Here is a 19633-nt window from a genome sequence, read left to right as displayed (position 1 = left end):
GATGGGGAGCCATGCACGCAGGGTGGGAGGATGGAATATAAATACTGGGCCCTATAGGGGGGGCACAGTGTGAGAGGACAGTGTGAAGAGGGGGCCGGTATACAAAGGAGAGGTCAGTTTGAAGAGCATGTACCATAAGTGGGACAATGTGGGGGTCATATTTTGTGCAGACAATATAGTGAGGGGCAATTTTTTATTCAGGAGCATTATAATGACACTTGTATCTTTAAGGGCGTCATGTGGAGATTTTCTGCAATAGAGCGGAGAAGATGGAAGTCTGCAGAGACGGCTGTGGCTGAGAAAACTCATCATGGGATCTGAACAAGATGAAGAAAAGTAGAACGGCTCCAGAGGTGACTCCATCTATAAGGTACCTGGATATCAATGCTATTTGTGATACTAACTAACAATAATTTTTTTATTTGTTAGGAGCATTAAAGGGGATGTCCAGGTTTGTGCTGAGTCTGCAGTCATTCTTTGTGACTGCAGACTTCTGACTTCTCACAGTGTGCACTGCACTCTGTCAGGATTCTCTTGTGCTGGTGATTTACATTAATGTGGTCACATGCTGACTAGACATATGTGGCCTCTGTCAATGAAAATGAACTGAGTGAGGCCCGGCACGTCTAGTCGGAATGTGGCCAGAAGTATACAGATCACATACTTGTGCTGATATGACTGTCCACTGGCAAGGGAGAATCCTAAAAGTGTGCAGTGCATTAGCTGTGAGAATTGAGAAGCTGCAATCTCAGGATTCAGCTCTGCAGGTTCCAGTAGTCGTCACATGGAAACGTCACTCATATGCGATTTTCATACTTATGGTTCTGTGACAACGAGCTTCTCTTCTGCTTCTCTGTTTTTCACTGAACATTGAGAGCATTAGGGAGAGGAGCTCGTCGGTAAATGACTGAGTGTGCAGATCGCACATGTCCTTGGGGGGGCGCCAAAATGAATTCTTGCCCCTGGTGCCAGAAAACCTAGATACACCTCTGCCGGTATGCTACTGCAAGCAGTGATTACCGGGTCCGGTAGAGGGAGGTCTGTGCACAGGCAGTGAGGCAGGGACTGAGGGTGTGCACAGAGAGAATGGAGACCCAGAGACTGCCCGTCCTAGTCTACGCCGTAGCCTGGAGACACAAAAGAGAATAGTAAAACCAAAAACACTCAGTTTGAAAAAATGTTGCAGTAATCCGCAAGTGCTAGTAAAAGATGTAAAAAACAGGGTATTTGGTTGATACGTTTTTTGCAAAAAATGTATACTAAGCTGCTCTACCAATCTTCACGGTATACCCTTATCAGAGCAGTCCTAACTAATGTATGCAATCCCTATCTGATGTATTTAAAAACCTGATCATCTGTATATAACCTGTGTGAACAGGGTTCAGAGAGGAAAAATCCATGTGTGCATACAGGGTAGAACAGCTTTTGTGCAGATAGCCCAAGAGGAGTGGTGGAACTCCCCAGTCTTGTAGACACAAGAGAACAATTATGGAAACAGGAACACATGGGCTACTTGCACAGTGAACAAGTCTGTATGATCATGTTCACACACCACCAAGAAACCTGAAGACACAAAAGAGAATAGTAAAACCAAAAACACTCAGTTTGAAAAAATGTTGCAGTAATCCGCAAGTGCTAGTAAAAGATGTAAAAAACAGGGTATTTGGTTGATACGTTTTTTGCAAAAAATGTATACTAAGCTGCTCTACCAATCTTCACGGTATACCCTTATCAGAGCAGTCCTAACTAATGTATGCAATCCCTATCTGATGTATTTAAAAACCTGATCATCTGTATATAACCTGTGTGAACAGGGTTCAGAGAGGAAAAATCCATGTGTGCATACAGGGTAGAACAGCTTTTGTGCAGATAGCCCAAGAGGAGTGGTGGAACTCCCCAGTCTTGTAGACACAAGAGAACAATTATGGAAACAGGAACACATGGGCTACTTGCACAGTGAACAAGTCTGTATGATCATGTTCACACACCACCAAGAAACCTGAAGACACAAAAGAGAATAGTAAAACCAAAAACACTCAGTTTGAAAAAATGTTGCAGTAATCCGCAAGTGCTAGTAAAAGATGTAAAAAACAGGGTATTTGGTTGATACGTTTTTTGCAAAAAATGTATACTAAGCTGCTCTACCAATCTTCACGGTATACCCTTATCAGAGCAGTCCTAACTAATGTATGCAATCCCTATCTGATGTATTTAAAAACCTGATCATCTGTATATAACCTGTGTGAACAGGGTTCAGAGAGGAAAAATCCATGTGTGCATACAGGGTAGAACAGCTTTTGTGCAGATAGCCCAAGAGGAGTGGTGGAACTCCCCAGTCTTGTAGACACAAGAGAACAATTATGGAAACAGGAACACATGGGCTACTTGCACAGTGAACAAGTCTGTATGATCATGTTCACACACCACCAAGAAACCTGAAGACACAAAAGAGAATAGTAAAACCAAAAACACTCAGTTTGAAAAAATGTTGCAGTAATCCGCAAGTGCTAGTAAAAGATGTAAAAAACAGGGTATTTGGTTGATACGTTTTTTGCAAAAAATGTATACTAAGCTGCTCTACCAATCTTCACGGTATACCCTTATCAGAGCAGTCCTAACTAATGTATGCAATCCCTATCTGATGTATTTAAAAACCTGATCATCTGTATATAACCTGTGTGAACAGGGTTCAGAGAGGAAAAATCCATGTGTGCATACAGGGTAGAACAGCTTTTGTGCAGATAGCCCAAGAGGAGTGGTGGAACTCCCCAGTCTTGTAGACACAAGAGAACAATTATGGAAACAGGAACACATGGGCTACTTGCACAGTGAACAAGTCTGTATGATCATGTTCACACACCACCAAGAAACCTGAAGACACAAAAGAGAATAGTAAAACCAAAAACACTCAGTTTGAAAAAATGTTGCAGTAATCCGCAAGTGCTAGTAAAAGATGTAAAAAACAGGGTATTTGGTTGATACGTTTTTTGCAAAAAATGTATACTAAGCTGCTCTACCAATCTTCACGGTATACCCTTATCAGAGCAGTCCTAACTAATGTATGCAATCCCTATCTGATGTATTTAAAAACCTGATCATCTGTATATAACCTGTGTGAACAGGGTTCAGAGAGGAAAAATCCATGTGTGCATACAGAGTAGAACAGCTTTTGTGCAGATAGCCCAAGAGGAGTGGTGGAACTCCCCAGTCTTGTAGACACAAGAGAACAATTATGGAAACAGGAACACATGGGCTACTTGCACAGTGAACAAGTCTGTATGATCATGTTCACACACCACCAAGAAACCTGAAGACACAAAAGAGAATAGTAAAACCAAAAACACTCAGTTTGAAAAAATGTTGCAGTAATCCGCAAGTGCTAGTAAAAGATGTAAAAAACAGGGTATTTGGTTGATACGTTTTTTGCAAAAAATGTATACTAAGCTGCTCTACCAATCTTCACGGTATACCCTTATCAGAGCAGTCCTAACTAATGTATGCAATCCCTATCTGATGTATTTAAAAACCTGATCATCTGTATATAACCTGTGTGAACAGGGTTCAGAGAGGAAAAATCCATGTGTGCATACAGGGTAGAACAGCTTTTGTGCAGATAGCCCAAGAGGAGTGGTGGAACTCCCCAGTCTTGTAGACACAAGAGAACAATTATGGAAACAGGAACACATGGGCTACTTGCACAGTGAACAAGTCTGTATGATCATGTTCACACACCACCAAGAAACCTGAAGACACAAAAGAGAATAGTAAAACCAAAAACACTCAGTTTGAAAAAATGTTGCAGTAATCCGCAAGTGCTAGTAAAAGATGTAAAAAACAGGGTATTTGGTTGATACGTTTTTTGCAAAAAATGTATACTAAGCTGCTCTACCAATCTTCACGGTATACCCTTATCAGAGCAGTCCTAACTAATGTATGCAATCCCTATCTGATGTATTTAAAAACCTGATCATCTGTATATAACCTGTGTGAACAGGGTTCAGAGAGGAAAAATCCATGTGTGCATACAGGGTAGAACAGCTTTTGTGCAGATAGCCCAAGAGGAGTGGTGGAACTCCCCAGTCTTGTAGACACAAGAGAACAATTATGGAAACAGGAACACATGGGCTACTTGCACAGTGAACAAGTCTGTATGATCATGTTCACACACCACCAAGAAACCTGAAGACACAAAAGAGAATAGTAAAACCAAAAACACTCAGTTTGAAAAAATGTTGCAGTAATCCGCAAGTGCTAGTAAAAGATGTAAAAAACAGGGTATTTGGTTGATACGTTTTTTGCAAAAAATGTATACTAAGCTGCTCTACCAATCTTCACGGTATACCCTTATCAGAGCAGTCCTAACTAATGTAGGCAATCCCTATCTGATGTATTTAAAAACCTGATCATCTGTATATAACCTGTGTGAACAGGGTTCAGAGAGGAAAAATCCATGTGTGCATACAGGGTAGAACAGCTTTTGTGCAGATAGCCCAAGAGGAGTGGTGGAACTCCCCAGTCTTGTAGACACAAGAGAACAATTATGGAAACAGGAACACATGGGCTTCTTGCACAGTGAACAAGTCTGTATGATCATGTTCACACACCACCAAGAAACCTGAAGACACAAAAGAGAATAGTAAAACCAAAAACACTCAGTTTGAAAAAATGTTGCAGTAATCCGCAAGTGCTAGTAAAAGATGTAAAAAACAGGGTATTTGGTTGATACGTTTTTTGCAAAAAATGTATACTAAGCTGCTCTACCAATCTTCACGGTATACCCTTATCAGAGCAGTCCTAACTAATGTATGCAATCCCTATCTGATGTATTTAAAAACCTGATCATCTGTATATAACCTGTGTGAACAGGGTTCAGAGAGGAAAAATCCATGTGTGCATACAGGGTAGAACAGCTTTTGTGCAGATAGCCCAAGAGGAGTGGTGGAACTCCCCAGTCTTGTAGACACAAGAGAACAATTATGGAAACAGGAACACATGGGCTACTTGCACAGTGAACAAGTCTGTATGATCATGTTCACACACCACCAAGAAACCTGAAGACACAAAAGAGAATAGTAAAACCAAAAACACTCAGTTTTAAAAAATGTTGCAGTAATCCGCAAGTGCTAGTAAAAGATGTAAAAAACAGGGTATTTGGTTAATACGTTTTTTGCAAAAAATGTATACTAAGCTGCTCTACCAATCTTCACGGTATACCCTTATCAGAGCAGTCCTAACTAATGTATGCAATCCCTATCTGATGTATTTAAAAACCTGATCATCTGTATATAACCTGTGTGAACAGGGTTCAGAGAGGAAAAATCCATGTGTGCATACAGGGTAGAACAGCTTTTGTGCAGATAGCCCAAGAGGAGTGGTGGAACTCCCCAGTCTTGTAGACACAAGAGAACAATTATGGAAACAGGAACACATGGGCTACTTGCACAGTGAACAAGTCTGTATGATCATGTTCACACACCACCAACAAACCTGAAGACACAAAAGAGAATAGTAAAACCAAAAACACTCAGTTTGAAAAAATGTTGCAGTAATCCGCAAGTGCTAGTAAAAGATGTAAAAAACAGGGTATTTGGTTGATACGTTTTTTGCAAAACGTAGCCTGGAGCCCTCATTATCGTAGGAACATGTCAGTTAATTGTTTTTCTAAAGCTTTATAGTGTAGTTTTAGGTCAGAGAGGGATGGTTAGGGATGAGCTAGGAAGGTGCATGGACAGGTAGTGATGGCTACTTGCGGACATGTGCGGCAATTGCAGTTTTGCACTTGCGATGATACAAAAACCACTGCTAGCAGTGTTTTTTTCCATTGCGGCAAGTACCGCATTTGCCGGATCGCGGCAAAACTGCATGTGCCGCACATGTCCGCAAGTCCCATAGGGAATAAATGAGGCCGAACACAGTGTTGCCGTAAGTGATCCGTTACACGGCAGATGCGGAAAAACTGCCGGATCTGCTGCAAAAGGCTACTTTCACATCAGCGATTTATGACAAAGTCACTGCCGATAGTGTCATACTCACCAAAGGGGGAGGCAGCACTAAAAGTGCCTAGGGCAGCAGGAACTCTAAATACGGCCCTGCATACGGGGGCAAACTGAATATGAGTATTAGTTTACAAGCATTACTTATGATATCTAAAAGAGGACCTCAATGGTGAATTAATACTAGCAGATATTGCTGACCAAAAAGGTTAAAGTATGCATAGAGTAAAGACCTTTGTAGCGGTGCAAGTCGATGACCGTACTTTCTGCTCTGTGGCAGCGCATTTAGGACGGGATAGTGACAGAGAAATTACTGTTCCACCAGGTTGAGGATGTGAGTAATAGAAGGCAAGTGTGTGAGGTTACCCGTGGTAGGACTGCCACTAAGTTTGCACCATTTTCACACATAGCCTACCCTAGTTCCAGGTTCAGTAGAGACAGCCATTGCTCAAACTCAGCCTGGATAGCTGTCCACAACTCTTGAGCTGTGTAACTGTGATCTCCAAGGCATATTAATTTAAACACTGACTGATTATGATGAGCCCTGGCTGCTCAGTATGGAGGTGGAAGGGCCTTCTGAGTCCTGACTGAAACACAGTACTAGCCCAAATGATTTGAATTAGTAAATAGGGCCTGATGCCTGCACCCCAATTGATTTTGATTAGTAAATGTGACCTCCTGAGCCCTGACTGTAACACAGTACTAGGCTAAATGATTTTGATTAGGAAATGGGGCCTGGTGCTTGTGCCTCAATATTTGCACTAATATCCTATCGAATTATATGACAACTCACAGCAGCAGCAGGAGCAGCCTCTCTGAGCTGTTACACTAACAAATTGGCGCCAGCAAAAAAACATTTCCACTTTTTATATGGAGAGGAACATGTGACTTTGGCAGCCAATGACAGAAGCCCTAATGTTTTGACGTTGTGGATGGTTTTTGCATTCTGATTGCCTGATGGAATGTACACACATTAAGCTAATTACAAAAAATAAAAATTACATTTCCTCGCCCCTCTGACCTACACACATGCCTTCTCCTCTTAAAACATGTGTCCCTGCTAATCATACAGAACCACTATTCTATCCAAAGTCCTAACAAAATCATTAGTGGAAACGAGATCATTTACCAAACTGTGACTGAATGTTGCCGACTTTGAGGAAAAATGCTCCAGAATCTGAACACTAATCTGAATGTGCTACATTTTTGTTGAATTTGAGATTGACAAACACTTTCAAAACAAGTTCACTCATCTCTATTTGTTACCACTGGAGATGTATAAGGAAGGCTGTGTTTGCATTACAGTGCTCAAAAGGGGTTCAATAGAGTCCAAGGAAACTTTATGGTATTATACACGTATTTTCTGTAATATTTGCGGTATTGTGCTATTGTGCTTTGCTGTAAATTTATTTCCCACAAATGGAATTTTTTGGGTAAATGGTGTAAAGCTGGCAAACTTGAATTTCAAACTATATGTTGTTATGTAGTGCTAAAATTGTGAGCTTTTTGCCTCCTATCCCAGATTTCTATGTGTGTTTGATGGATGTTATTTGGTTTAATTATCCTCACCAAATGATCTTCAGCAGTGCAAATCTGCTGTACTCTTAAGTGGCTAATGCTAATGAAAAGTAAAGTATGGAGAGAAGGAATGAAAATGGCACTGACTTTCAATATGGAGTAAAATTCACTCTACTATTTTCCTTCTTTTTTATTTCTTTGGATAACTATTGATCCAGAAGTAAAATTAGTCTATTGCTTTATGTATTGCATGTTTTGTACAGCTATTTTATACCTGCAAATTTTCAAATCATCAGGTAAGTGAAAACTAGTAGTATTTGGAGTACTGTAGGTTCAGTTGCACATCCATGAAAGGAAGCCACATCAGGAAATAAATGCTATGGCTTTGATTCATCAAAGGAAATTTTCCAGAATTCTGTCATAAATTGCTTTCAAAAGTTGCCAAATTTTGCAACTTTTTACTTTTTCAAGTCACTTTCTTCCATCTCCTCCAAGATAGGATGGTCTATGACGGGGTTGAGACACCATAGCATCAGGGACTGGCGTAAGAACGCTGGCTTTGCCAACTGAGTCACATGAAACTCATCAGATGCTCCATATTTATAAAGAGGTGTGCAACTCTTTATCAATAAGGAGAGCTTTACCCCAACATGCTCTCTCACCCTGCCTGGCAAGAAAAACGCCGATCTGGATTAATCTGTGCCTATGTTTATCTTGCAATGGGACTGCAGTGGAAATGTTTGCTGGATATCTAATGATAGTTTAGAAAAGTAGAAAGCTACAAGGAGCAAGAGATTGCTGCCCCAGCTTCCCTTTAATATGAGGTTATCTTTATAATACAAACTCTTTAAAGCGATGTACAGTAGATAGATAAGAGAAAGCCAACTGGCAGTACAATATCTAGCTGGTATCCAATTCTGAAGAATTAGAGTCAGAACCCAGAGAGATCAGTTTATATCTGAAACAGAATTGAGAAAACCTTTTTTAAAGTACAGTAGATTCATAGATGCTGTAGAAAATAGATAGACAGACACATTTAGTGCTCTAAGATATATGTGAACACTGAATATACTGGATAAGTAGATGGGTAGATAGATTTGTCAATCCAATGACAAATACAGTGCATTATTCAGATTCTGAAATACATTTTAAAGACATACCGTACATTCTTTTTTGTCTTCAAGTTTTACAAATCAATAGCATGTTTATTACTAGTATTGATTTTATCTGACCTCTTCAGATCAGAGCTAACCTTCTGTGTCTACCCTCTGGATCCTCTTTGTGTTTGAGAGCTTTATCCTCATTAACGAGACAAAACATTCTATGTGGAGACTCTAAAAGTATTATGATAGACAGTGCTGGAAATACCAGAGCTTACTCCCTGGAGCACCAGAAAGCTTCAGACTACATAAGATTTCACTGTTGCCTGGTCAAGAGATTTGGAATTATTTCCACTCGGTTGTGTCTCAGTGTTAAGATTCCAATCACTCATTCTTTTAAAGCTCAAGAGCAATAGGGTTCATATTGACATACACATAAAGGCATATCTAAGCTTTATTTCACCCAAGACAAAGATTCAACTTGGCACAGTACACATTCTGGCTTAAATATCAGACTTTTGCCTATTCCCGTATGTATCCCGATTGCCTACTCCTGCAACTGAGACACGTATTTCAACATCTTCAGCACCCAGCTACACCTCTCCTTTGTAAGTTTGCAGTGGTCCACATCATAGTTTATTCTGTCATCTGTTATCAAGCACTCATATATGGAAAATTACCGCACACTCAACACTGGTATAAGGCAAAAAGGTATATGCCAAGTTTATTTAGGATAACAAAAAAGGTTGTCACACAGAAAATGTAGATAGAAACCCAACGTTTTGACCCTCCCGGGGTTTTACTCATGGGGTTACTTGATGTCTGAATAAACATACATAAGTAGCAAAAGTAGAGGGTAGGTGAACAGTCCTCTTAGTGCATATCCTGTCACTTGCTGTGTAGCCAATAAAGACCTAGGTGTCCCAGGTGAATGGAGCTCCAATAGAAGGGCTGTCACATCTGCGGTGGGCCCTTTAGTGTTCTGTGTCCCGTGTTTCCTGGATAAGCGGCGCTCCCCCGCCCTGCTTATGGTTGTGTGCTGGGTGAGGTCATTTTGGCTTAGAAATTCTAAGCAAAAAATGGCTTGACTTTGTTATGTCATGTGATTCCTGCAACCAATCAGTACTCACTCTCCTCTCCTATGGACATAATTGACATCTGAAGTAGTGAGAGCTGAGGCTGGTAACACGCTTCCTCTGGATGTCTTCATTTAGCTGCAGGAAAGAAGAACGAAGCCAGTGCTGATTGATGGCATCCATTTACTTATCCATTTTACTATTATTTGCTCTGTGGTACATTTTGGTGGCATATAACACTCAAAATAAGCATTGAAACATTTTTCTGGATTCAATTTCTGGATTCAATTAATCACCCATTAAGTATTACATGCTCTGTGGTACATTTTGGTGTCATATAACACTCCAAAAGAGAGATTAATTTTTTTCTGAATTTAATTACTCAATCATATACTACTACTTGCCCTGTGGTACATTTCAAAGTTATATAACATTCCTAAAAAGTGCAAAAACCTTTATATGTTTTCAATTACTCATCCATATACTATTTTGTGCTTTGTGGTACATTTCAGTGTTATATAACAGTCAAAAAAGCATTGAAAACATTTTCTGTATTCAATCACTCATCCATATACTATTGTGTGCTCTGTGGTATATTCTAAAAGAATATAACAGTCTAAGAAAGGATTACAATATTTTTCTGGATTCAATTACTCATGCATATACAATTACCTTCTCTGTGGTTCATTTTGGTGTTATATAACAGTCAAAAAATAAAAAAATTCTATATTCAATTACTCATTCAGGTGCAAATGCATGCTCTGTGGTACACTTCAGTGGTATATAACACTCAAAAAAGCATTAAAACATTTATCTGGATTCAATTACTCATCTATATAGAATTAGGTGCTTTGTAATACAATTTGGTATACTGTAGCACTGCCAAAAACTTTTAAATATTTTTCTGTATTTAATTACACATCAATATACTATTACATGCTTTGTGGTACATTTAAAAGGCATATAACACTCCAAAAATGATTTAAATATTTTTCTGGATTCAATTAATCACTCATAGAGTGTTACGTGTTCTGTAGAGGATTTTGGTGTTCTATAAGGCCGGGGTCACACTATCGAGTTTTACGGACGTATGAGAGGCGCAGAAAATATGCGTTGCACACGGACCAATGATTCTCTATGGCCAAGCTCCTATCTGCCGTATTTTACGTATCCGTATTATACGGTATTGTCCTGGCATAGAAAATCGCAGCATACTGCGTTTGTCAGCGTATTGCACAAAAAATACGCCAATGAAAGTCAATAGGGGCGAGAAAAATATGGATTACACACGGACCAACAGTGTGACTTGCGAGAAATACGCAGCGGTGTTTTATAGAAAAGCCGGCAATTCAGTGCGCTGTATAGTAAAATCACACTGACAGGTTTTATTAGAATAGAATAAATGTCTACACATAGTATGGGGGTATATATATATATATATATATATGTCAGTGAGACACACACACACATATATATATATATGTATTTATATTTCAGACAGCGCTAAATAGCAGAAAAGCCGGTAATTCAATTGCTGGCTTTTGCTATCTCCTTTCCAAACCCGACATGATATGAGACATGGTTTACATACAGTAAACCATTTCAGATCCCTTTTTTTGGCATATTCCTCACTACTAATGTTAGTTGTGTGTATGTGCAAAATTTGAGAACTCTAGCTGTTAAAATAAAGGGTTAAATCACGGAAAAAACTGGCGTGGGCTCCCGCGCAATTTTCTCCGTCAGAGTGGTAAAGACATTGACTGAGGGCAGATATTGAAGAAGTTGTCCACTACTATAAAGTTTTTTGTTTTTTTTCATAAATCTTGCTGTTATGTGCCACTGAAAACATCTATTACCTGTTATCATGCTGTAGCAGCACACCTTCAGTGCTCTATTCAACTCTCATGGGGTTAATCGACAACTTCCTTTCTCCTGAGTTATTGTGCTCTAATACTACAAGTTCCAAGATGCTTTTCACTGCCACTAAGCCCGAACCTAGCACACCCACTCCAAAAACACACCCAAACCCCTCCCTCCTCTCTCTCCTCTCTTCAAAAAGATTTGTGGTGTCATTTCTGTCCAACTCCTCTTTTACATTTGTCCAACCCACACTCCATTACACACAGATAGATAGATAGATAGATATTAAATAGATATTAGATAGATAGATAATAGATAGATAGATAGATAGATAATAGATTGATAGATATGGGATAGATAGATAGATACATACAGATATATCTCTCTCTATATATATATTTCCATAGATATGTCCATATCCATGTTTATAAACCCCTTCACCCCTGGAGCTTTTTCCGTTTATCGCTCCCCTTCTTTCCAGAGCCATAATGTTTCCGTCAATATGGCCATGTGAGGGCTTATCTTTTGCAGGACAAGTTCTACTTTTGAAAGACATCATTGGTTTTACCATGTCGTGTAACAGAAAATGTGAAAAAAATTCAAAGTGCGATGAAATTGCAAAAAAAGTGCAATCCCACACTTGTTTTTTTGTTTGGCTTTTTGCTAGGTTCACTAAATGCTAAGACTGTGTGCACACCTTGCAGATTTGATTGCAGATCCACAGCATTTTTTGCCGTACGGAATTGCATCAAATCCGCAGTGTAGTGCGCAACCAATGTAAGTCTATGGGAGCCGCAGACTTGTTGTGCACATGCTGCAGAAAAGGCCGCACCAAAACGCAGCTTTTTTTTTCCGCAGCATGTCACTTCTTTTGTGCTGAACTGCAGCATTTCTGCACCCTCACGCCGGGATCACACTACAGCGAGATACGGCCGAGTCTCGCAGGTTAAAACCAAGCTCTGGCACCGGCACTCCGGAGCGGAGCGTGCGGGCGCATAGCAATACATAGAGCCGCACGCTCCGCTCCGGAGTGCCGGTGCCAGAGCTTGTATTTAACCTGCGAGACTCAGCCGTATCTCGCTGTAGTGTGACTCCGGCCTTAGACTTTCATTGAGATGTAAAAAATATCTCCAGTTTTGCTGCGGATGTGGGTCCGAGAAACACTGCAGTTCAGGAGGAGGGAAGTGTGTGGGCGGTGACAAGGGCCGGACTGGCCATCGGGCCCTTCTGGCAAATGCCAGAAGGGCCGGTGCCAGTAGTGGGCCGCTGCACTCTTTCCCCCCTCCTCCCGCCAGTGCCGCCGCCGCATTCAACTATACCGGCGTCTGTGACGCCGGTATAGTTCAATGCAATGATGGAGGAAAGAGCGTCCGCTGACGCTCCCTCTCCCATCATTACCCGCTCTGACACTGCGGGCGTGCGATGACACCATATCATCGCACACCTGCTGTGTCCCGGGCAGACTGCAGCCGCCGAGACAGGAGACAGGAGCCAGGAGCAGCGCGGGCAAGAGGAAAGGTGAGGAGAGGTTTTTGTTTTTTTACTGGACTGTGGAGCCATTATCAGGGGGATGAGATGTGGGTTGTGCTGTATATACCACTGTGTGGGCTGTGCTGTGTATATACCACTGTGTGGGCTGTGCTGTGTATACTACTACGCGGGCTGTGCTGTGTATACTACTACGCGGGCTGTGCTGTATATACTACTATGCGGGCTGTGCTGTACATACTACGACCCGGGCTGTGCTGTATACTACTACACGGGCTGTGCTGTATACTACTACGCGGGCTGTGCTATATTATGCAGGCTGTGCTATATACTATGCAAGTTGTGCTATATTATATGCGGGCTTTGATATATACTATGGGAGGTATATTATATTCTATGGGGAGGCCGTGTTATATACTATGTGGCTGTGTTATATACTATTGCGGGGTATATTCTATTCTATGGGGGAGGCTGTGTTATATACTATGGGGGGTATATTATATTCTATGGGGGAGGCAGTCTTATATACTATGGGGGGCTGCATTATATTCTATGGGGGCTACATTATATATTATGGGGAGGTGGGCTGCATTATATTCTATGGGGGGCTGTATTAGATTTTATGAGGGATGATTGCAACATACTCTTTGATGGGGCTGCATTATATTGTATGGGGAGGTGGGCTGCATTCTATTCTATTCGGGGCTACATTATATTCTATGGGGGGCTGTATTATAGTTATATTCTATGAGGGGTGATTGCATCATACTCTATGGGGGGCTGCATTATATTCTTTGGGGGTTACATTATACTCTGGGGTGGCTGCATTCTACTCAGCTAATTCAGATGTAAGGCTACTTTCACACTTGCGTTGGTACAGGGCCGTCGCAAAACATCGGCCCGACGTACCGACGGACGTTATGCTAAATTTAGCACAACGTGGGCAGCGGATGCAGTTTTACAATGCATCTGCTGCCCATTGTGATGAGCGTGGAGGAGGGGGCAGAGTTCCAGCCACGCATGCGTGGTCGGAAATGGCAGACATGTCGCACAAAAAAGTTACATTGAACTTTTTTGTGCGTCGCGTCCACCAAAACACAACGGATCCGTTGCACGAAGAACGCAACGTGTGGCCATCCATCGCGATCCGTCGCTAATACAAGTCTATGGGTACAAAACGCATCCTGCAAGCACATTTGCAGGATCCGTTTTTTTTCGCCGGATTTTTTTTTACCGCCGTATCCATTTTTTTCCACCGGATCCTTTTTTTCCGCCAGATCCGTTTTTTTCTCATAGAGTTGTATTAGCCTGGAGTGCGCCAGATGGCCACACGTTTCATCCGTTTTTGCTAGATCCATCGCTGTGCGTTATTTCGACGGACCGAAAAAAAACGTTCCTCTGTATGTGTTTTCCGTCCGGCGGAAACAGCTTTTTTGACGGATGAAGCGACGATAAAAATTAGCAAAGCCCAGGAACTTTTGCAGACTTTTCAGAGATGTCGGCTGAGTCCAATCATGGATGGCTTGGACCTTAACAGGGTCCATATCGATAGTAGAAGGGGAAAAGATGAACCCCAAAAATGAAACCTTCTGAACACCAAAGAGACACTTTGATCCCTTCACAAACAAAGAATTAGCACGCAGGACCTGAAACACCGTTCTGACCTGCTTCACATGAGACTCCCAATCATCCGAGAAGATCAAAATGTCATCCAAGTACACAATCAGGAATTTATCCAGGTACTCTCGGAAGATGTCATGCATAAAGGACTGAAACACTGATGGAGCATTGGCAAGTCCGAATGGCATTACTAGATACTCAAAATGGCCCTCGGGTGTATTAAATGCAGTTTTCCATTCATCGCCTCGCTTAATACGCACAAGATTATACGCACCACGAAGATCTATCTTGGTGAACCAACTAGCCCCCTTAATCCGAGCAAACAAATCAGATAACAACGGGAAGGGGTACTGAAATTTAACTGTGATCTTATTTAGAAGGCGGTAATCTATACAAGGTCTCAGTGAACCATCCTTCTTGGCTACAAAAAAGAACCCTGCTCCTAATGGCGACGATGACGGGCGAATATGCCCCTTCTCCAAGGACTCCTTCACATAACTCTGCATAGCGGCGTGCTCAGGCACAGATAAATTAAACAGTTGACCTTTTGGGAATTTACTACCAGGAATCAAATCGATAGCACAATCACAATCCCTATGCGGAGGTAGGGTATCGGACTTGGGCTCATCAAATACATCCCGGTAATCAGACAAGAACTCTGGAACCTCAGAAGGGGTGGATGACGAAATAGTCAGAAATGGGACATCACCATGAACCCCCTGACAACCCCAGCTGGACACAGACATGGATTTGCAATCTAATACTGGATTATGGACTTGTAGCCATGGCAACCCCAACACGACCACATCATGCAGATTATGCAACACCAGAAAGCGAATAACCTCCTGATGTGCAGGAGCCATGCACATGGTCAGCTGGGTCCAGTACTGAGGCTTATTCTTGGCCAAAGGCGTAGCATCAATTCCTCTCAATGGAATAGGACACTGCAAGGGCTCCAAGAAAAACCCACAACGCCTAGCATACTCCAAGTCCATCAAATTCAGGGCAGCGCCTGAATCCACAAATGAAATGACAGAATACGATGACAAAGAGCAGATCAAGGTAACGGACAGAAGAAATTTTGACTGTACCGTACCAATGGTACGGCAGACCTAGCGAATCGCTTAGTGCGCTTAGGACAATCAGAGATAGCATGAGTGGAATCACCACAGTAGAAACACAGCCCATTCAGACGTCTGTGTTCTTGCCGTTCAACTCTGGTTAAAGTCCTATCGCACTGCATAGGCTCAGGTTTAAGCTCAGGTAATACCGCCAAATGGTGCACAGATTTACGGTCACGCAAGCGTCGACCGATCTGAATGGCTAAAGACACAGACTCATTCAGACCAGCAGGCATAGGAAATCCCACCATGACATCCTTAAGGGCTTCAGAGAGACCTTTTCTGAAAATAGCTGCGAGCGCACCTTCATTCCATTGAGTGAGTACGGACCACTTCCTAAATTTCTGACAATATACCTCTATCTCATCCTGACCCTGACACAGAGCCAGCAAATTTTTCTCTGCCTGATCCACTGAATTAGGTTCATCGTACAGCAATCCGAGCGCCAGGAAAAATGCATCGATATTACTTAATGCAGGATCTCCTGACGCAAGAGAAAATGCCCAGTCCTGAGGGTCGCCACGTAAAAAAGAAATAATGATCCTAACTTGTTGAACTGGGTCACCAGAGGAGCGAGGTTTCAAAGCCAGAAATAGTTTACAATTATTTTTGAAACTCAGAAATTTAGTTCTATCTCCAAAAAACAAATCAGGAATAGGAATTCTCGGTTCTAACATAGATTTCTGAACCACAAAGTCTTGAATATTTTGTACTCTTGCCGTGAGCTGATCCACACATGAAGACAGACCTTTAATGTCCATCGCTACACCTGTGTCCTGAACCACCCAAATGTCTAGGGGAAAAAAAAGGCAAAACACAGTGCAGAGAAAAAAAAAATGGTCTCAGAACTTCTTTTTTCCCTCTATTGAGAATCATTAGTACTTTGGGCCTCCAGTACTGTTGTGAAAGGTAATTCAGTACCACAATGGACATAGAGGTCAGAACACATACAGTGACCTGACAATAACCCAAAAATATAGAACGAGCTCTGAGACGTGGGAACTCTGCTGACCGCAATCCCTAATCCTCTCCAACCACACTAGAAGCAGCTGTGGATTGCGCCTAACGCTCCCTATGCAACTCGGCACAGCCTGAGAAACTAGCTAACCTGAAGATAGAAAATAAGCCTACCTTGCCTCACAGAAATACCCCAAAGGAAAAGGCAGCCCCCACATATAATGACTGTGAGTTAAGATGAAAAGACAAACGTTGTTAGGACTGGCGGAACGCACCAAGAAAGGTGATATAGATGCGTTCGCAGTCCGGGGTCCACCGTACAGGTGAAAACCTGCTGCTATTAAATACAGACTATGTGGCGGTACACTAAAGTGTATACACGTGGGTTCAACCTCACCCAGCGTGAAGGGAGCAATCCTGTTGTGTCACAGGATCGCGGTACCGCACCTAAAGCGCGAGCGAGTAGTCAGTCCGATTAGACCCTCGCTGGCACTACACCACAACTGGGTGTGAAAGGAAACTAAATATAAATATATAAATGCACAGGAGTGGGAGCAATGCCGCACTGATGGACGCCACCAACCACACTGGCTTGGGTATGGAAAGCGCTAGGCAAGCGCACGGCGCCGTACAGGCGGACACAGCAAGAGGACGCTGTAATGTGTGTATCGTGCAGATGATTAGTCGGGCACTAGATAGCTACCAACATCCGCGAGCAGACAACAACTCTAGGGAGGGATATTTAGGAGCTTTCATCCATCGACATACATTCATCTACACACACACATATAACATTATGAGACAATACTAGCGCATGGCCGTGCGGTCATGCGCAGTTTATATAGTTGCAGCACAGGAAGTGGCCACAGAACTTTTGCCCTTCCAAGACCTGCCAAGAGGACCAATGGAATGTGCCGCAGAGCCTGAGCACATGACCCTGGATCTCCAACGGGAGATCTTGCCCTGGGCATGCTCAGTGTGTGCAGATAAGGACTTAGTCCCAGAGAAGTCCGCTCACTGCTGACCAGTATTGGCTTTAAAGGCAGAAGCTGGAGAAGCAGCAGTAACTCTTCTCACAGAGTCAGACTGAGCGAGACGCTGGGATCGACGTCCCTGCTGAGCAGACTCCACTGTGGCTGGAGGAGAATGGGAGACCGCAGCGGAGACGGATCGAGATTCCCCCTGTGCAGCAGAGGAAACTCGACTCCTAACATGGCCCCCCCTCCTCGGGCCTCGCTACGTTCGAAGGCAGCAATGAGCTGCGGAGCCCGAATGTGCTCAACAGACTCCCAGGACCTGTCCTCGGGGCCATAACCGTTCCAGTCCACCAAATAAAATTTTTTACCACGCACCACCTTGCACCCCAAAATAGCGTTCACCTCATAATCGTCCGAAGATGAACCCGATGTCCCAGCAGATGACTCGGAGAACCGGGACATATACACGGGTTTCAAGAGGGACACATGAAAGGTGTCGGTGATACCCAGGCGTGGCGGAAGGGCCAAACGATAGACCACAGGATTAACCTGCTCGAGGACCTTGAAAGGGCCCAAGTAGCGAGGAGCAAATTTAGTGGACTCAACTCGCAGCCTGATGTTACGGGCGGAGAGTCACACCAGGTCGCCAGGAGCAAAGGTCGGAGCGGGGCGCCGATGAGCATCGGCGGAGGACCTCATTCTCTCCTTAGAGGCCCGAATGGCATCCTGAGTGCGGTCCCAAATATCCCGTGCCTCCACAGCCCAGTCTGCCACCCTGGAGTCGGCGGAAGACACGGGCATAGGCACAGGTACCCGTGGATGCTGACCATAGTTGAGGAGGAATGGGGTTTGTCCAGTGGAGTCGGCTACGGCGTTGTTCAGTGCAAACTCTGCCCATGATAGCAAGGATGCCCAGTCATCCTGCCTGGCTGAAACAAAATGTCGCAGGTATGTGACCAAGGTCTGGTTGGCCCTCTCTACCAACCCATTCGTCTCGGGATGATAAGCGGAAGAGAGATTCAACTCAATACTGAGAAGACGACAGAGCTCTCTCCAGAACCGAGACGCAAACTGGGGACCCTGGTCACTGACAATTTTGTCTGGCATACCATGCAGGTGGAAGATATGTCTAATGAACAACGCTGCCAAGGCCCGTGCAGAAGGTAACCGTGGTAGCGGCACCAAATGCACCATTTTTGAGAAATGATCGGTGATGACCCAAATGATGGTACAGCCGCGAGACTTGGGCAAACCCACAACAAAGTCCATCCCGACCATCTCCCAGGGCCTATCTGCCACCGGCAAGGGATAGAGCAAACCAGCTGGCCTTTGACGCGGAGATTTATTTTTGGCGCAGGAGACACACGCCAGAACATAATCCCTGACATCCCGGACCATATGCGGCCACCAGTACGTCCTCGCCAGTAGCTCAGATGTCCTCTTTGTCCCAAAGTGTCCACCCACCCTGGACGAATGAGCCCAAGAGAGAACCTCCGGTCGCAAATTAATGGGCACAAAAGTCTTGCCCGGAGGCACAGACTCTAGCGAAACCGGCGCCACGGTTCTCAGGCTCTCGGAAGGGACAATAAGCCGAGGCTCCTCTTCCTCCTCCTCAGTTGACACAAGGGAGCAAGAGAGAGCGTCAGCACAGATATTCTTCTCCCCGGCAAGATAATGAAGAGAAAAGTGGAACCGGGAGAAAAACAGGGACCATCTGGCCTGGCGAGAATTTAGCCGCTGGGCTGTCTGCAAATAGACCAAATTTTTGTGGTCCGTGTAAACTTGGAAGGGAAACCGCACACCCTCCAGAAGGTGTCTCCACTCCGAAAAGGCCAACTTCATTGCTAGCAACTCCCTGTCCCCGATGGAGTAGTTCCTCTCCGCTGGCGTGAAGGTCTTAGAGAAGAAGAAGCATGGATGCTT

The sequence above is a fragment of the Ranitomeya imitator genome, chromosome 4 (assembly GCF_032444005.1).
Source record: "Ranitomeya imitator isolate aRanImi1 chromosome 4, aRanImi1.pri, whole genome shotgun sequence".
Classification (NCBI taxonomy): Eukaryota; Metazoa; Chordata; class Amphibia; order Anura; family Dendrobatidae; genus Ranitomeya; species Ranitomeya imitator.
Note: the sequence above shows the minus strand (reverse complement) of the source record.